The 18,742-nt window shown below is 38.4% G+C and overlaps 1 long non-coding RNA gene across 3 annotated transcripts; it reads left to right on the forward strand.

Moving 5' to 3' along the window:
* The first annotated feature begins 5,717 nt into the window (after window positions 1-5,717).
* LOC135417384 (uncharacterized) lies at window positions 5,718-18,529 on the forward strand. 3 transcript variants are annotated; one of them, XR_010432028.1, is made up of 3 exons: window positions 5,718-5,800; window positions 6,771-6,840; window positions 18,178-18,529. It is a non-coding gene; the product is annotated as an uncharacterized LOC135417384 (long non-coding RNA). The 3 variants fall into 3 exon arrangements; XR_010432016.1 differs by having other exon boundaries at window positions 5,739-5,825; XR_010432021.1 differs by having other exon boundaries at window positions 5,758-5,842.
* The last annotated feature ends 213 nt before the right edge of the window (window positions 18,530-18,742 follow it).

Genomic DNA, 18,742 nt, shown 5'->3' on the forward strand with positions numbered 1-18,742 from the left:
ATGTCTGGAGATACCCACTGAGAAGGCTTGGTTTACTTTTTAATCCACTTTGTCAGTGCTTGTGATAAGATCAAATGTTTGTGCAAACGACTCTTCATTGTGCTAATGAGGGACTGAATTTTGTTGAAGTGGATTTTTCCTTTAAATTCTCAGAAAGTTTCACAAAGACTTTTGATACAAATCAAGTCCTTAGGAACAAAAGCCTTTACCTGTTACTGTAGTCTTGGGAAATGTAACATTTCTGTAAAAAGTTCTCCCTCCCTGTCCTAAGGGTCCATTGCTGATGATCTGACGTGGTTGAAAAGAATGACCTCAGTGAGAACCAAAACACTGGGTTAAGCTGTGCCACTATACTCGCTTCTATGATGGCAGGCAGCAGCAACACACAGCGTATACAGTTAAGATATCCTCAGCTCAGCTCTCTCAAATGCATCCATTCCTGCAAAGGCAAAGTAGCAGTAATTGGTGCTCAAAGCATTGAAGATTAATGATTAGAAATAGGACAGACCACAGCAGGGGAAAATTCTATCACAGCTTCCCAAAGGCATCCAAACAATAATGCATCAGCTTTTTCAGTCAGGTCTAATTTTATCTTCTAGCTTTTCCAGCTAGTAGTGGGGGAAAGGTGTTGCTGTGGATAGTTTAGTTAATGTACAAATACATCCTGGATAAAAGTGCTCTGCAAAATAGATACCAAAACAACTCAGGACTCTAATGAAGTAACTACAAGTTCAAAGACAAACATGAAGAGTATGGCAAATCTCAAAGACATTACTTAGGAGAAATTTTAGTTAAAGGTCTGTCACATGTGCCATGGAAAGACTGGCTGCAATACCAAACTTACCATGTTGTTCATAGATGCCAATTGAGAGAAAGAAAGAAAATGTTCTGGTAATGCACTGGCTGGTTCCCAGGATACCACTTTCAGCTCTAGTGTTCCCCATTCCTGAGGGATGTGAAGCAGCAGAAAGTGGTCTACCAGCTGGGACCATGTAGAAGGGGTCATCCGTAGGATGGAAACAGACCTTTGTGTTTAAAGCTTAGAGAGACCTTAAGACACTTGGGGACATTCATCTCATTCAGTATATTTCTCTGAAATACCTTTTATTTTGAAACTTAGATACAGAAAGTGGTGAACTGGGTGGGTCTTTGGGTTGATTTACTACTGTAATTCCAACATTCAGGTTGCATCCATACAGGATGAACAAAGAGCTTAAAGAAAGATAAGTTCACAGTGTCCTAGGTTTATAAAATTCCTGAAATTCAACAGACCCTTCCACCATTGCAGCAGTAACTATTTCCCTCAGTTCCTAATTGCTCTGAATTCAGCAATCTTTTAACAGTCAGGTGTGTACATTTGCCAGGTATGTGCATGAGCAAAGAGAGACAGAGAAGACAGCAAGGGCCATGGACCAAAGGAGAAATACATACTTCCTTTCAATGACAGGACACCTGCATGAACTCTTCTGTAGTTCTGAGATCAAAATTTTCTTCACCTGTCCAGGCTGCCAGTCTACAATCACTATCACAGTGTCACCGATACAGTACAATACACAAGCATGAGCAAACAAGCAGATAATAAGACACAAGGTTTCATTAGGTTGAACACTTATCATGGGTTTGTACACAATTAATTATCCATAATCAAAATCTGATCACTCAGTTCAGGTATACAGGCAGATAGGAAACCCTCATCTGAGGTCGAACTTCCAAGGAAAAAATGCGTGAGTCTGCTGAACACTGCACAAAATCAAAGAAGTAGTTGGCAAAACCCAAAGCAGTCTAAAACTATTAAGACAATAGTGAATTTGGGACCAATATTGGGACCAATACACCTAAGTGTAAGGCAAGTATGAGAAACTGCCTTTGGGTGAATATCATTGAAGTATAGTGAAAAGGAGTGTTGGCTTAGCAGGAGTTCTCACCAAGCCAAAACTAGCAAACAGGGCATAAAATCAGCAAACCCAGGGCTGGCGGGGGAAAGAGTAAAATTAGCTTGGGCTGTTTATGTGTGAGAAGGAAAAGAGAGAATAGTGGGGAAAGCAAACTGTGCAGTCAGGGCTGTTCTGGATCCCTCTGAGCAGCCCTGCAGCTGATCAACTCAGGGCAGTGCTGGTCAGGGAGCCTCCCGTTCTGGCTGCACTCCACGTCTGACCAGCTTCTTTAGCCCAAGGAACCAGGGTGCTGTCCTTCACGTGAATGCAGGGGCACTGTAAAAGGGATGGTAGAGGGACTGGACCTGCCCTAGCACATACATGGCTTAATGCTGATGCCACAGGCTTGGCTTCCTCTCCTACTTCTCTCTGCAAAGGAAATTCAGGAGATTAGTTGCAGTTTGATTGAGAGCACTTGCCAATCAATCTGACTCACTTTTCTATTAACTCTCACCACAGACTCTGAACAGTACTCAGAAGGCAGTAAATTAATCCTTGCTGATCGGAACTGGGAAATGCAGTGATCACATAGACACAAAGTACTTGGAACAACAGAAGCTGGACCAGAGTTATAGGGTCAAACAGAATATGGACTTCTGCAGTTAGGACATTGCATTCTCACTTCACTGCTGCTGTATTTCATGACTATATGCTAGGCATCCTTGCAAACTTCCTAAACTCTTGTGAGACTTTCCAGGAATTTGAGTAGAAGTTTAATGATGATATCTTGGCAAAGCAGACCTTTTTGCAGTATATGGTGATTCTAGTGGTAAATTATTCTTTTTAGTAAGAGCAGTATAATTTTCCAGTCCTGAGTCTAACACAGCAAGTCATTCTGGATATTACAGGGAAACTCCCAAACATTCTCTTTGATAAAGATTATTATATACTGCATGACATTCAACCTCCAGAAAAATATAGATTTTTAAAATAAAAACAGAAGTGCTTCACTGATAAAAACTAATTGACTTTTACAATTTTTACCAAGTAATTATCTGCATGAAAATAAGGATACTTCTCACGGTGTTTTATCAAAAATTTTTGTAGCATATGCATGATTTAATAATTCACATCTGCTTAAATAGTAACATCAAGTACCTTTATTTGAATTATTTCAATCAAAATGGAATCATATTGCCAAAGTAAGAACTTGTACATTGAATCATTCTAAACTAAAAAACTTCTGTGTAAGTCTTTGTAGGCAAAATTTACCACATCATTACAGAGTCAGTCCCATTTAAGGTGGAGAGCAACAGAATTCATCTACAAGCAATCCTTTTGGAACAACTATACAGGGACTACAGGATCGTCTTTATGAGAAATGTCAATACCTAGTGTGTTCTAAGACCATGCTATCACAGCAACTCTAAAACTTTTACAAAAAAGTTAAAAAAAAAACCCAAAAAAACCAAAACAAAAATCAAAAACCCAACAAAACAAAAAAGAAAAAACAAGAGAGAAAATCACATCATCTTCCAAAGCATGAGATGGTATGGATGAATGAACAGCAATGACACAAATGAGATAAGATTGGATTTAAAGAGTTAATTTTAAGGTTTACTTCTTGGATCCCCCTTTTTCTGAAAGCAATAATTGTACTGTTTATACAGCAGAAAGGTTCTTACTCCGATATAATATATGCCTTTTTAGGCTAATAGTCCTTGAAGACTGATCCATGCACAGTGCCTTTCACCCTGTAATGAAGTACAGCAAAAGAACAAAAGTATTGTTTCAGCATTTATATAGGTAAATATGATTAGTCACATAGGGTAGGAGGAAAAACAAATCCTGAAATCTATTACTGGAGACAAGGAGGTTTTGGTGGAAGTAACACCTGCAATAGCAGTTTTACTCTGATCCCTGGATAGTTACACCTAGAGGCAGAATTTTCATTGTGGTCTGGGGGGATATTGTGCATAATGAGCACAACTGGATTTAGTTTGCATTTTTGTTTTGATTTAATTGAGGATTTTTTTCATCATTTCAGACATAGATGTTCAAGAATAAATGTTGATATTTCATTAAGTACCTTAAAGTTGTACACTTCCATATTTAATATACATAATTTGAAGATTAGTACCAAATTATCTGCTCTGGACCATAACCCAAACTGATAAACATGGATGGTGTTGCCCATATGTAAAAGGGGATTTGGACACAATCACATTCCCATGGGACACTTCGGTGTGGGAAAAATGAGAGAAAGAGATTGCCACCATATTTTCTTACTGAAAGTTTTCTTCCCATTCATTCTAGTAGGGAAATAGAATTTGAGACCAGCTTGCTACGTTTGGATCTCATCAGTGGGTTCCTTTTTCTGAAAAAAAAAAAAAAAGAGATCTTTCGGAGAAAAGAGGAGGAGAGAGAGGGGACAAAGCAAGGAACTGGAGAAAAAACTGAAAGAATATGTCTGTCTCCCTTTCTTCTTTACTTTGGGAAAAAAGCAGGGACAACAATGAGTAAATGAGACACTGCATCCAGGCACAATTCCTTTAAAATCATATCGCTCCTTCCAATATTAAAATCAAGTGGCAAGAATCTCATTGAGGTGCTAGAAATAACCTCAGGGTAATGGTACACATTACTACCAGCACAGTACTAAGAGGAAATACTGTAGATCTATGCAATATTTTTATCACTTTACTGGGAAAATACAATTCTAGTCTATGATATTTTTTTCTACTCGAAAATTCCTGCAATGTGAATCTGTGTGTACATCCATGTGCAAGGAGGTTGGCTGTATTCTTCAACTCATTCAATGGAAAATGAGTAAAAACTGATTTCCTATTTTAGTAGCAGGCTAGCATGCATCACTGAGACATGTAAATTTCTTTTGCAGGTACAAGGCAGAAGGTAAAGAGACCTATGATATCTGTAGCTTGTAGTGTTGGTATATAGAGTTACATAGAACTAAACTGAAAGATATTTTTCCTAAACTGTGTAAATTTGCAGAGATTAATCTCCATATTTGATTTTTTTTTACTACCCAATCAGCATACTAACTGATTTCACTCATTTTTATAAATAACATTTGTCTTCCTATTGCCATTCAAATATAATTTATTCTAGGCGGAGAGATTACAGACCTTGATTTTATCTGAAATGTCTTTGAGTCATAGTGAGTAAAATGACTCACTTCCATCATCACTGTTCAGTAAAATGATTCTGGTATATCAAAATTATCTGTTCTGTCTAGTCCACCCTGTTCTATTTATTTTCCTAAAACTTGATTTCTGATGAGCAATGATTTAAGGCAACATTTCAAGTTTTCCCTTATTGTTTTTCAGACCAATCTTTCACTATTATATCTCCCAGCTTCCAGACCAGAAGAACCTGCTATTTTTGTAGCCATTGTCAAAGGTACTATTTTGCTTCAGATAGATTTTGCATTCTGATTCAGATTCCAGTCAGCAATATCAATATGAGATCCTACTGGGAAAGGAAGAGCTGATTGCTCCTCAGAAAATCTCACTCTGACAGACAAAGAGAAAGCTTGTCTGGTTGATTTAAAGGAATGTAAAGTCTAGGAAGTTATCTTAAGTTATCTTAAGCTCTGCCAGGGGAGGTTTAGGTTGGATATTAGGAAGAAATTCTTTACAGAGAGGGTAATCAGGCATTGGAATGGGCTGCCCAGGGAAGTGGTGGATTCTCCATCCCTGGAGGTTTTTAGGATGAGACTGGATGTGGCACTTAGTGCCATGGTCTAGTAACCACGGCAGTGTTGAATCAAGGGTTGGACTTATGATCCCAGAGGTCCTTTTCAACACGGCTGATTCTACAATTCTATGATTCTATGTGGTGCATGTGACACAGGGTCAACTTTAGTTCTAGACTCTCCAGAAGAAGAGAGACATGGACATATTGGAGTGAGTCCAAGAAAGGGCTATGGAGGTGACTAAGAGATGGAGGTACCTGACATAGGAGAAGAGGCTGGGAGAGAGGAGTCTGTTAAGCCTGGAGAAGAGAAGGCTTAGAGGGTTCTTAGTGTGTATCAATACCAGAATGGGGAGCTGCAGAAGATGGATGCAGACTCTTCTCAGTGGTGCCCACTGAGAGAACAGGAGTCAATGGGCACAGACTGAAATACAGGAAGTTTTGTTTAAACATAAGAAAAAAACCCACTTTTTTACTGTAAGGATGGTTGAACACGAGAACAGGTTATCTAGACAGGCTGTGGTGTCTATCTCTGGAGATATTCAAAATACAGGTGGACATGGTCCTGAGAAATCTGCTCTAGCTGACTGTGCTTTGAGGAGGGGTGTTGGAATGGGTGGCCTCTGGAGGTACCTTTCACACTCAACCATTGTGTGATTCTGGTAGGAGTTAACCCTGATAACAAACTATCCTTAGGATGTATACGGTGCAGCATTATAGGGGAATACTAAATAGATCTCTGTTCCCTGAGTCAACAATGCTTTTCCTTTAATAACAAAATGGAGTTATATTTAATGTGCTTCCTGTGTCCTTGTTTGACAACCATGTTTATGCTAAAATATCTGCATGCCTATAATAGCCAAGGTAAGGGTCTTTACCGATCAGCCTGAAAAACAAGAAACACATTTGCTTCTTTCAGTACTATACTAGCAAGCAAAGAAAAGCTGAAGAAAATAGAAGAATTTTATGCCAGAGAGTGTGCATCATTCCACTTTGAGGTAAATAAAACCTATTAGCACTAAAACATATAATGGAATTTTGTATAAAGCATATCAGTTTAGTACGGTTTAGTGCAATTTTTACAAGTTTCAACAAAACCAGTAATTAATCTTCCAAATGGAAGAAAAGGAGGTTTTGCTGATTTCTGAGGCATCAAGCTACAAATAATGTTTTCTCTTTTAGGAAACAAAATAACGTGAAAGGTATCACATGTATAGGAAGAACAAAAGAAACTTCCCATGCAGGCATGCAGGTACTATGCTGAAAATTGACTGGAAAGTGGTCTTTCTACATCTCTATAATTTTACTATTTTTTCCTCATCCCACTCCAAAAATATCACTGACTCCAAGCCTTGCATTTTGTTAACAATAGCAGAAGAAAAAAAAGGTGCAGCTTACTAAAGTTCTGGCTTCTACCTGTAAGGGGACTGATATTACCTACTTTGAACGCCTGATCAGCAGAACAGCATCCAACTGAGCAGAATATGGGGCAAGAGCAGATGTTTGCATAGCTCAAAAATTGTACCACTAGGCTAGATCTTGGAAAGTCGTTCCATTTTCTCTCGTGCGTTTTTAGACCTGCAGTTCATAGAGTAGTACAACCTCTTTTTCCCATTCCTCACTCAAAAGCAGAGGCCCTGAAATGTCAGATGCATATTCTCCAGCTATGTAGTGGTGTTTGGCCAAGGCAAAAGAGTCCTGGCCAAGCAGAAGCAGATAATTTTTATCTCCACGAGGTGCTTTCACTGTAATTTAGATAAAGGCACCCTCTGGCCCATTTCCTAGAGGTAAAGAAAAGAAAAAGCTGACCACACAGGGGCAAAAGGTAATACAGAAACTTCGAGCAAGGGACCTGCATTTCAAAGTTAAAATCCTGTCTAATCCCAAAGATACTATACCCTCTTGCTTCTTCAAGCTGTTCTTTGTGTTTCAGTACCTGCTATCTTCAAAATAGATGTTTTCCTTCCAAATAGGAAGCTATTAATTGTTAAACGATGGTATTTCTTTTGCTTTCCCAAAATCTATTCTAAAATTGCTTCCAATGTCCGTGCTATTACCCTATGATAAATACAAATTTATGTGTCAGTCCCTCCTTCCTAATGAATAAGTTACATTACATACAGGAGGCAGAACATGACTAAATAGTAATCCTAGAACATCTGATTTATTACAAATTCATACCCTTCATTAACACAGAATGTTTTGTACCCACAGTCTTCTCCTAGGCAACCTACCTGTTCTTCTGATGCAGTAGGTGGGAGAATGGTGACCCTGTTTCATGTTAAAATGTACTGCTTTTTTACCCTGCTGTGGCATGGATGTGGCACAGAAAGAATGATACAGTTTGTCAAAGTGCAGCTGGGGCAGCATATTCTCTTTCTTGATTTTACCACAAAATATCCACAGCAGTCATAATGATGATGCAGAGAATGTAAGAGTTTGGTTTGCATCAAAGGAATTCATGAAAGTTAATGCATATCAAAAATAAAAAGGCATCTGAGTCACTGCACAAAAGCTATTTTTGAACTTATATAATCAAATATACTTACGTATGATATAGAGAGACTGTGCCAGCTATGGCATGCATATCCCTCTACTGTAATTAATCTTTGCAAGCTCTTTCAGTCATTTTAGGTCTACATTTACTTCTGCCTCACACAGTTGTGGCATTATCTCAGTTTTACCATCTGTCACAGACATCAGAAAAAAAAGTACTTAAACCAAAGATCATAAAAATACTTTTTAAAGCATTTTAGTTTTCATACTTTACAGTTTCTGTACACATAGGTCTGTACACGTACTTAAGACAAAAAGCACCATGCTACTGAACGAGAATGGAAGAGTATCAGCAAAGAAGCTTTCAGAAGGCCTTGCTTAATATACTTACTTAGGTCTTTCACCCTTCACAACATGGTTCACATCTTACAGTTCAAGCTCCTCTCTGTTTTTAAATAAAAGATCCAATGGAAATAGCAAGGGCGGAAGAAATCTTTTTTCGCCGATCAGCAGTTGCCAGGGTGTCTTTTCATGCTTTGGCAGTTGTTAGGACACTTACCCAAGAGCTAGGCCATTAATGAGAAGTCTAATGACTTCCATTCCTTTTTGTAAAGCATTCAGCACGTCACCAGTATTTATGAGGAAGCCTGCTGTAGCTACAGGGACATTATGTGCCTCACTGTATTTCAAGCTGAGAAATGATAAAAATGGAGCATTAGTTTATCTTTTTTTTTTTTTTTTTTAAACAGTCTTCCTTTCCTTCTGTCCTTTGTAAATAGATGTGCCACATTTCTCACAGCCTGAAGCTAAAGAAATATCTTCAGGCTTGTTGCCAGATCTATTTTCCTCCAAATATCTACCAAATCACCAGAAGCTCTTATTAACTGAGGGAACTGAACCTTCAGACAACAACTGTTCCAGTCCCTCCTGGGGATTTTTTATCCGAGTATAGTAAACAATTCGAAGTTTGAAGTTCTGTATACTTATTCATTTATTTTGCTTTATTTTTCAAAGCAATCAATGGTCTTAACATTTTATAGACAAAATGGTGGTTTCTAATACAGAACAATTCTACCAATTAAGGAAAAAAAAATCCATCTAGATGGATCTGTTTTCAGTTTTCTTCTCACAACATAACCTCCTTTCAAATTTTCCAAAGAGAAATTTGTTTTCCTTACCTTCCTTAGACCACGGAAAGTAGTTAAGGTCCCAGTTTTGCACACACGTGCTGCTTTAGTCACTGAAAATCTCAGAATCACAGAATGGGTCAAGTTGGAAGGGACCACAGTGGGTCACCTGTTCCAACCTCCCTGCTCAGACAGGGTTATCCTACAGCACATGGCCCAGGATTGCATCCAGACAGTTCTTGAATATCTCCTGTGAAGCACAACCTCTCTAGGCAATTTGTTGCAGTGCATGGTCACTCACGCAGTTAAATAGTTCTTCCTTGTATTCAGGTGGAAATTCCTATGCATCAGTTTCTTCCTGTTGCTTCTTGTCCTGTTGCTTGGCAGAGCCGAGAAGAGCCTGACTCCATGTGTGCAAGGATAACCTTATGTATTTGTAAGACTTCTACCTTGATTCTTTACTATCTCTTTCTAGTTTATCCTCTGGGATCTGTTATTGTATTGGGTTTGCGTGGCCAGGTTTTGACAGCAGAGGGGCTATAGGGGAGGCTTCTGTGAGAAGCTGCTGGAAGCTTCTCCCATGTCTGGCAGAGCCAGTCAGCTCCAGATGGACCTGCCACTGGCCAAGGCCAAACCAATCAGGGATGATAGTAACACCTCTGTGATAACATACTTAAGAAGGGATAAAAAAAAGTTGTTGGGCAGATGAAAGTTGTAGCCGGAGAACAGTGGAGTGAGAACATTTGAACAGCTCTACAGGTGCCAGGGTCAGCAGAGAAGGAGGGGAAGGAGGTGCTCCAGGCCCTGGAGCTGAGGTTCCCCTGCAGCCCATGGTGAAGACCATGGTGAACCAGGCTGTGCCCCTGCAGCCCATGGAGGACCACGTGAGTGCAGATATCCACCTGCAGCCCATGGAGGAGCCCATGCCAGAGCATGTGGATGCCCAAAGGAGGCTGTGACCCCATGGGAGGCCCATGGTGGAGCCTCCCATGTAGGAGGGAGCTGTTGACCCCTGGAGAGAGGAGCCCATGCTGGAGCAGGTTTTTCCTGGTAGGACTTGTGGCCCTGTGGGGGACCCATCCTGGAGCAGCCTGTGCCTGCAGGATTGCACCCCGTGGAGAAGCAACCCAGTTGCAGCAGTTTGTGAGGAATCACTGCCCATGGGATAAACTCATGCTGGAGAAGTTCGTGAAGGACTGTCTCCCATGAGAGAGAGCTCAGGGAAGCAGGAGAAGAACTCCTCTCTGAGCAGTTGCAGAAACAACTGACGGTTGTTTCTTGTCCTGTCCCATTCCCTGTCTGCCTGCAATGCTGTGGAGGGGAGGAGGTAGAACTTGGAAGGTGGGAGGGGTGGGGGGAAGGTATTTTTAAGATTTATTTTACTTCTCATTCTCCTGCTCTGATTCTGCTAGTAATAAATTTAATTAATATGCCCACTTTGAGTCTGTTTTGCCTGTGACGGTGATAGGTAAGTGATCTGTCCTGTCCTTATCTCAACTCTGTCCAGTTGCAGAGGGGAGTGAGAGAGTGGCTTTAATGGGTAACCCTGGCATCCAGCCAGGGTTAATCCAGTGCAGTTATCTACTAAGTATTTTATTGAATACAAGCGACCCTTCCAAGATATTAATTTAAACCTTCTCTTGTTTTGTGCCAAGCTAACCATCTACCTAAAGGACTAAATATATGAAAAAGATAATCCTGGAGGTGCAGTGACAGTCAATAAGACCTAAATTATTTGAAGTGTAGAAATGCCACTGGAATGCTAATTCAGCTCTTAAAAAGTTTAAATTGTTCCCCTAACACATTTATTTTGCTATTGTTTCTCATGGAAGCAGAAAGGAGATTCTCTCTTCTTCTTCAACCTTTCAAATAGCTTTAAAAGTGCTATTACTATACTTGCTCTCCAAACCATCAGCCGTTGCCTTAAAGATGAAGTAGGTTATGTTTCTCAGCCAGTTCCATGATCATTTCTTGTAGTGATTATGCAAGTGATGATAAATACACAAATTCTCTTCCCATCTTTGAAATTGCAGGAACTAAATGCCTTGTGTGCAGAGAAAGCTCCTTTGAAATCAGAATTCTATTTTTTTTTCCCTAATGTATGGGAAAAGTTTTCTCCTTGTCATGACATCTCCATCTCATTGGTGTTTTCCTCTTGTACTCTCTTTTGGTCTTACAGTCTAAGGGAATTTTATATCAGTGTTCAGTGATAGGCTTCTGCCTTTTATAAATAATTTTGACTGTATATTAACTGGTGATTATAGAGAGATTAAACATTCACATCACTTGTCTTCAGCCTTCTTGCCACTGTAGACCCCCATTCTGATGATCTACTACACAGAGTGAAATTTTGAGAAGGAATCAAGAAACAAGACAAGAAGTTTGTACTTGACACTCAAGAATTTTATTGAATGTGCAAAAGTATTTCAATGCAAAGGTTTTGCTTCCAGTAAAAGCTACCTGAAAAAATACTGAAAACCAGCTATTATTTCACTTTTTGCAGTGTATCGTTATGGCATTTCATTGTGATTAAGTATCATGGTGTCTTAAATGAGTCATAGAACAGCACGGAATGATGTGTTAATATCCTCAGTTTTGTATTTTTTTTCTCTTGCTGTGACTGGAATTGTCCTATTATTCTGTATCTACTGGTACATTTGTGACATATAACTTTAGTTATAATGCAACTATGTGTTCTCTGGATGATAATGAAAAATGGAGTTGGATTTTATATCTTCATTGAGTCAATAATCTCCAAGTTTTTTGAGCACTTTTAAAACTCTCTTCTCTTAAATGACTCATAAGATTCCCCATGCAATGTGTACTCCCCCTAACTAGACTGATAAGACTTAACTATTGCTCATGAGTCTTTTAGAGCAATATTTGTCATAGCTTCTACTTGGTGTGCTCAGGCAGTAACAGAACACAAAAGCAGATTGTATCATTAATCTCAGATTTGATAGAAATAACACAAGGTTAGAAGAACGTATTACAATAAAAAGAAATATTATTACAGCCAAAGGTAAGTGTTAACCTAAACTTTTCTGAAAGCTAATGCACTAGCAATAATAATTCAACCCACTAACGTCCCCTGGCTGAACATGCTACCATCAATCAGGAAACTCTCCCAGGACTTCAAGATAAAACCAAATGGAAGGAGTTTTTGTGCAGAGCTGTTGTGCTTAGTGAGGAACAATCTCAAATGCCTGTGAGGTGAGAAGTGATACATAACAAGTAGAGGCAGATTTATAAAAGACTTAGGTCTAATCTCTGCTGGACTTGGGCCCCCTGAGACAGTACATCTTGGAGAAACAATGGATGCCATTAAAAATGGCTATTTATTGCACTGTGCTATTTTTGACTTACAGAATTTTCAGTATTCCCTCGAGAAATCTCTTAAATACCATGGAAAATAAATCAGTAGTCAACGGGAATTATAATGATCCTTAATGTGGGAGGTGTATTTTAAAGTTCAATCTAAAGCATAGGTCATAGAAATCAGACAAGGGAAAACCATAATTGTATACAGTCAATGAATCCAAATGACTCTCTAATTATGATGTAAGCTTTTATGAATCCACATGTTACTGCATAAAAGAGACTTATTACTCACAAAAAGCTTATTAATCCCCTCTGTCCCAAGGAAGGGACATTGCAATGCAAAAGGCTATTTTTGTAGTCAAAAGTGCTGTGAATTTGTTTCTTGTAGATGGAAGTTGTGGAAAATTTCAATAATCAGAAGAAAAATCAACCTTCATTACAGTTAATATTTCATTTTAAGCCCTGGGGACCATAAAGTGGAATTTTTCCCTAGTGTGATTTTTATTTGTCACAGGAACCTTAAGGAATGTCTGGTTCTTAGCAATATCCTGTGTATAAGTTTACACAACTCTAATTAGTAGATTAGAAAATGGTTTTACCAAACCAGCAAAATAAGGCCCGTAAGGATAGTCCAAGGGAGAGGGAGCAGAGCAGGTGAGGAGCAGGCTGCCTTGTCACACTCTGACCTCCAGAGCTTTCCAAAGGAAGGCTCTCACCTTCTATTGTTGGCATAAGCAAGTACACATATTTTAGCAAGTACAAATACTTGCTAAATAGTACAAATACTAAATAAGTATTGAATGGAGGCATGCACATAAATAAACGGCTGTCACATCTATTGGCCATCCTCTCTGTGCCCATAGGTGAGTCCTTGTAAATCAAGTCCACTAGGAGAAAACAGTTAGAAGCTCCACTCAGTCTTCCATTAGCAAGCATACACCCAGTTCCCTTACAAGTATTTTTTTAAAACTTGAGGAATGGCAGTGAGTGAGGGGAAGTGCCCTGCCTCAGAGCTAGTTCATCAGTAAGCAGCAAATGTGCTTGAAAGCCATTCAAGTTCATCAGTAGGCAGCAAATGTGTTTGAAAGCCACTACTGCCCAAAATAACCTTTTAGCAAATAGAGCCATTGAGAACCCTATTGTAATAGAGAAAAAGAGTGGAAAAACATTAGAAATGAGATTACATTTCTGCTGGAGCTGACAACTAGGTGAGTGAGCAAAGTGGTCCAGGAGGCAGTTTACCACCTTTTCATAATACCTACACTTGTCATATCTGACACCATCACAGCACGAGACACAGGAACATGATTTTCCATTTCCTAGTGGCCAGCCTCAGCATTTCCCTCATTCATCCAGCTTACTCCTGGGCTTTATTGTGAAAGACTGCAGATGTTTCAATATATGAATCCCCACAGGTGGATAAAACCCTTCTAGTTGGTAAATAATCTCCTCGTTACATGGTTCTAATACAAATGTTGACCCTACTACTTTGTCCCGTAGTTATGCAAACAGACATAGAATCTTGTGTACAGATTTTGTATTAGGTAAAGGGTTTATGAAGTACATCCAGCTAGTCAGTGCTTGTACAAGAGCTGTTTTTGACACTGCAACATTCATAAAATGATCTTCCCTGTTTACAAAATTTAAACCACCTTTAACATCAAATAAAATATAGAACCATGGAAGAACCATCTGCATATTAGAATGTGAGTAGAATCTCCATTTAATTTACTGCAACAATCATTTTCAAGAAGAAATATTACGCTGAATAATACATTTCTATTCTGAGCTGATAGCAAGGGTTTAAAAAGGACTTCCTATAAGATGCTTAGTATATTTTCTGTAATCTGACAGTACAATCATTACTGTGATTTAGAGAAATGAGGTAAATACTAATATTTGTATAATTAACCTAATCAGGGCAAGTTTCACACAGGGAAGAAGATTGTTGATGAAGCGTTTTAGGGTTCATCAACATTTCTCACTGTTTTGTGAGAAAAGGAACTTCTTAATGTTCCCTTCACCCCTCCTTTTTCAATATTCTTTCCTCTAATTTGATTTCACAGTATTTACATAACACATATTATGGGATTTTTTTTTAACTACCTTATAAAAGTGCTTTCAATCCCCTTCCACTAAAAAAAAATACCTTTCAATAATTTATAATGTTTAAACAATTATCAAGTAATGGAAAAATCCGTTCACGTGATGAACATTCATTCGCAAACTTACTTGCAGAACTATGTATGCAACTACAGCTACTGTGCTCATATCTCATCAATTTTCCCAGTGCCCCTCGAATAGAAGTTCACTTCTTGCAAAAAATAAAAATTTCTTACTGGTCACAAACCCCAACATATCACATGTGTTCTGAAATGTATATAAAGTCTTATATCGCCTCCTGTTTCCTTTGATATATATTGTTGAAGCTACAGCTTATTTTTCTCTCATTTTTCGTACGATGAAGGACAACTACATTAAAGTCTCACAAAGGAAAGAACATGAGGGTAAGCAAGTCCACATCCAGTACAAGTTAAACCTCAGCAGGAATTAGGAAAGACGTGTGCTTAGGATGATTGGCAGATTCAGCCCTGGGCAATGCTAGTCTCTCACGGCAGGGCTTGGCATCGGTCTCCTGTGATCTGGGACACTGGCTTACAGTCTGTGTGAGGTGTTTGAAGGGCAGGACATAGAAGAAAGTCACAAATCACCAGTCCTGTCAGCTGTTTGTGGTCATGTGCAAGAACATAAAGTAAGAAAGTTTATTTAATTCTCAGCTTCATCTTGGCTGTGCCTTCCCGCAACCCTGACTAGAAGTGGAGCACAGGCTTTCAGTGTATTAAGGCCTCTCTGATTGCCTTGGTCAGGATGACCATCCACCCACAAGTTCTTCCAACAGAGAACAATACAAAGATATCAAATGGAGAGAAATATCTTCAGTGGTAAAAGGAAAAACAAAAGGAATTCTAATTTCTCATCAAAATTATCAAGTCCAAACTGAGCAGACCCAGAAAATCTATATCCTCAGAAGTTCCCCCTTGTGATTGAATCTTGGAAGAGATGAACTGTCATAATATAGTTCCAAATATTGACAAAAGTTACCCTAAAAAGAGACAATGTCAACTCACAAGACATAACAAGTGTTCATGTGTTATCGAATGAGGCAATTATCTCAACAGAAATCCAGAACTCTCTGCTCTTCTGTCAGTGTCTTGTACTAATTACTCCTTCTGATAATTGTTCCTTACAGATTCATCTATGGTAATTTATTAGCACTAATGTCATCCTTTCTATCACTTCATAACCTCTAGAATTTTTAATCTAAAGAATAAAACAATATGATTTGAAAAATGTTGGTATAAATATTTGTGATTATAATGCAGCAATTAACTGCTTTTACCATGCTACCTGCTCTTTAAGCAAATTATGAACAATATCCACTAATATTTGTTTCCTTAGGTAACAGTGTGGAGAGAAATTTACTTTAAATAAATTAAAATTATTTGCTCCTTTCTATTACAGCTTATTCATATTATGACACTTTAGATGTTGTACCTCCTCCAAAACTCAAAACACTAGTTTAATATATATTATTGACATTTTAAAAATTCTTAAAAAGTACAGACGTTTATTTACTTCCTTTCTTAAGCTTCAGGATATCTTAGCTCTAAATCCTCCAAGTATATTAATACTCCTCTTTTGAAAAGGAAGATTCTTTCCTAAAAACTTGACTCATAAGGTTTGAGATTTGAAGAAAATACAAAAGTATTGTGAGTTTTAAGGATGTATTCATGACATTCAGCTTTACACCAAGATATGATAGGAGTGCTGTCCACTTAATGATGCAAACACTAATAGAGTCAAGATCAAACTCAGGGTGCTGCTGAAATTGTATTCTTGTTTTCCTCTTACAGATTTATATTATTCTGTGATTATCATTGCTCTGCATATATGTACTGGTTATTATTTACAGAAAATGAAAATTGTCAGATATTTCCAGAATTATAGAAATTTCTAACCTACAGGTTTCATCCAGCTGTGTTTTTTTCTTGGACTAGTCATGACAGTAAAGACCACAGGAAAAAATATGCACAGTTATTCCTTACAGACACTGGGTGTTTTTTTGAGAACTTATACTTTTTGATAGTGATTTGCAGTCATTGTTATGTGTATTTGTCTGAAGTAATAGTGTCTGCAGCTAAGACCTGAATACTGCAACAAATTCAATAACTTCAGATACACAAATGAGTTGAAACTCTCTTATAAATAAATTTAATGTGTTGAAATGTAAAGCTATTTCAATAATAAAACAATCTTTTGAATACTTTTTGCATAGAGAAGAACTAAAAGTATAGCATGAGAGGAGATTTCTAGGTAGCTGAACCCAAAGGTTTGACAGTGCTCTTTGAGTCTGACAAGGCTCAGAACGGCTGAACACACTGGTAAGTGCTGAAAGCTCAGACTTTTCCCCCTTGCCCTTTTATCTTTTCAAAATTGTTCATGTCTATAATACAGTAAAAGGAAAAGAAAAAAAAAGCAACCTTTTTCTTTTTGTAAGACTGTTGATTGCTGTCTCTTTTTGAGAAGTAGTATTTGCAGAAATGAGGTCACTGTCTGAAATCACTCCTCCATCTGCTCTGCTTAGCCTGTGAGTCATATGGAGTAAGAAAAAAGATTATATGAGCCAGAGTTAACATGGAACTGAAAACAATAGAATAGCACAGCAGCAAAAGAAATAACTACCCCACAGTTTGCTCTGTTCCCCTCTACTTGTTTACTAGCTTGGATGCATTAATTAAGAAAATCAGTCAAAAACAAGGCAGTGAGAAAAAATAGAGTGCCTAATTGTGATTAAAACAAGCAAAGAAGTGATCACAGGAGAACCATGGCAGTCATGATGGGAAGTGGATGTTTTCAACACGAAATCTATGAATTTCATCAGGGATGAGATAATACCATTACGTCTTGTAAGGGCAACAGACTACTGTGCCTTCTAGTCCCCAGAAATAAATCCCAAACAAGTCACAGCCACTATGTACATGGCAAGTGGGGGCAGAGATATGAATGTAAAATGATAACTTAACAGCATGGAGAAGGTATCAGCATTCTAGTGACACCTTGCACTCAACTCTTTTTCTGCTGGAAAGTTTGAGAAAAAGGAAGTTTTTTTCTGCGTTTTTCTCCCTTATTAATATTCAATCCAGATTTGACAAAGTTATCAGATTGTAAACAGAAATGATATCTTCCAAAATAGATAGTAATAAGATACATTTAAGTAAACACTTATTTTCCTTTCAAATTTTTGGGTTCATCTACAGAAGTAGGTCAAAATATTCCACAACTAGTTCATGACCTAAAAATGCCACTTCAGATGTTTCGAAACTATCTGTGAAATTGGGTCTTAAAAATACAGAATAATTTTGAGCAGAATAAAAACTGAATAATAAATAGAAGTAGATCAAGGAGTAGATGCGTCTTTTGACCAAAGAACTACAGATTTTGTGTCTTCTTGCAAAAATAAAGTGTTAAATGTTGCATATTTGTTGCTTGATATAGACAGCGTTAACAGGAAAAAAGCCCAACCTGAGATGTACTTTTCTGCACGACTCTGTGGATGGCTTGCATAGTGTTTATGTTTGTTTTAGGAAAGAGAGGAGAAACAGCTGCTTACACGCCTTCTGCAGTGAGAAACTGAGAGCTGGCATCACCTTCAGATCTACCTGAGAAGGTCCATCTGCACGCCTGGGGCTCAAAATCAGGCCAAGCTCAGCACCCACAAGAGAAAGCTGCTGCCCTACCACTGTGACCTGTCAAAGCCCCAGCCCAAAACTCAGCCCCCACAGCTCCGACAATCAAATCTCATTTGGGAAGGGATGTGTCAAAATCCAGCACTTCTCCATTTGCCTGAACGCTGACCCACTGCCTACAGTCTTTACTAACAGCACGTGGCCTGCCATTTTGACATAAAAGTAAAGTTTCAATGTGTGTTTTACTGCCCACACTTAGATTTTCATCTTGGCAGCAGAAGCAGAAAATAAGTGTTGGCATAGACTTAGTTAGCTCCCTTTTGGTTTTAGTCTTAAATTTATTGAAATATTTCTTGGTGTACTTTTTCAGGGATGCTAATGAAAGCAAGGGAAGCTACTAATGACACAGAGGAAAATACTGTCATAAAACATACAAGACTTCAGAGTTCATCAAACACCAGCT

Source organism: Pseudopipra pipra, chromosome 1 (genome assembly GCF_036250125.1).
Source record: "Pseudopipra pipra isolate bDixPip1 chromosome 1, bDixPip1.hap1, whole genome shotgun sequence".
NCBI lineage: Eukaryota > Metazoa > Chordata > Aves > Passeriformes > Pipridae > Pseudopipra > Pseudopipra pipra.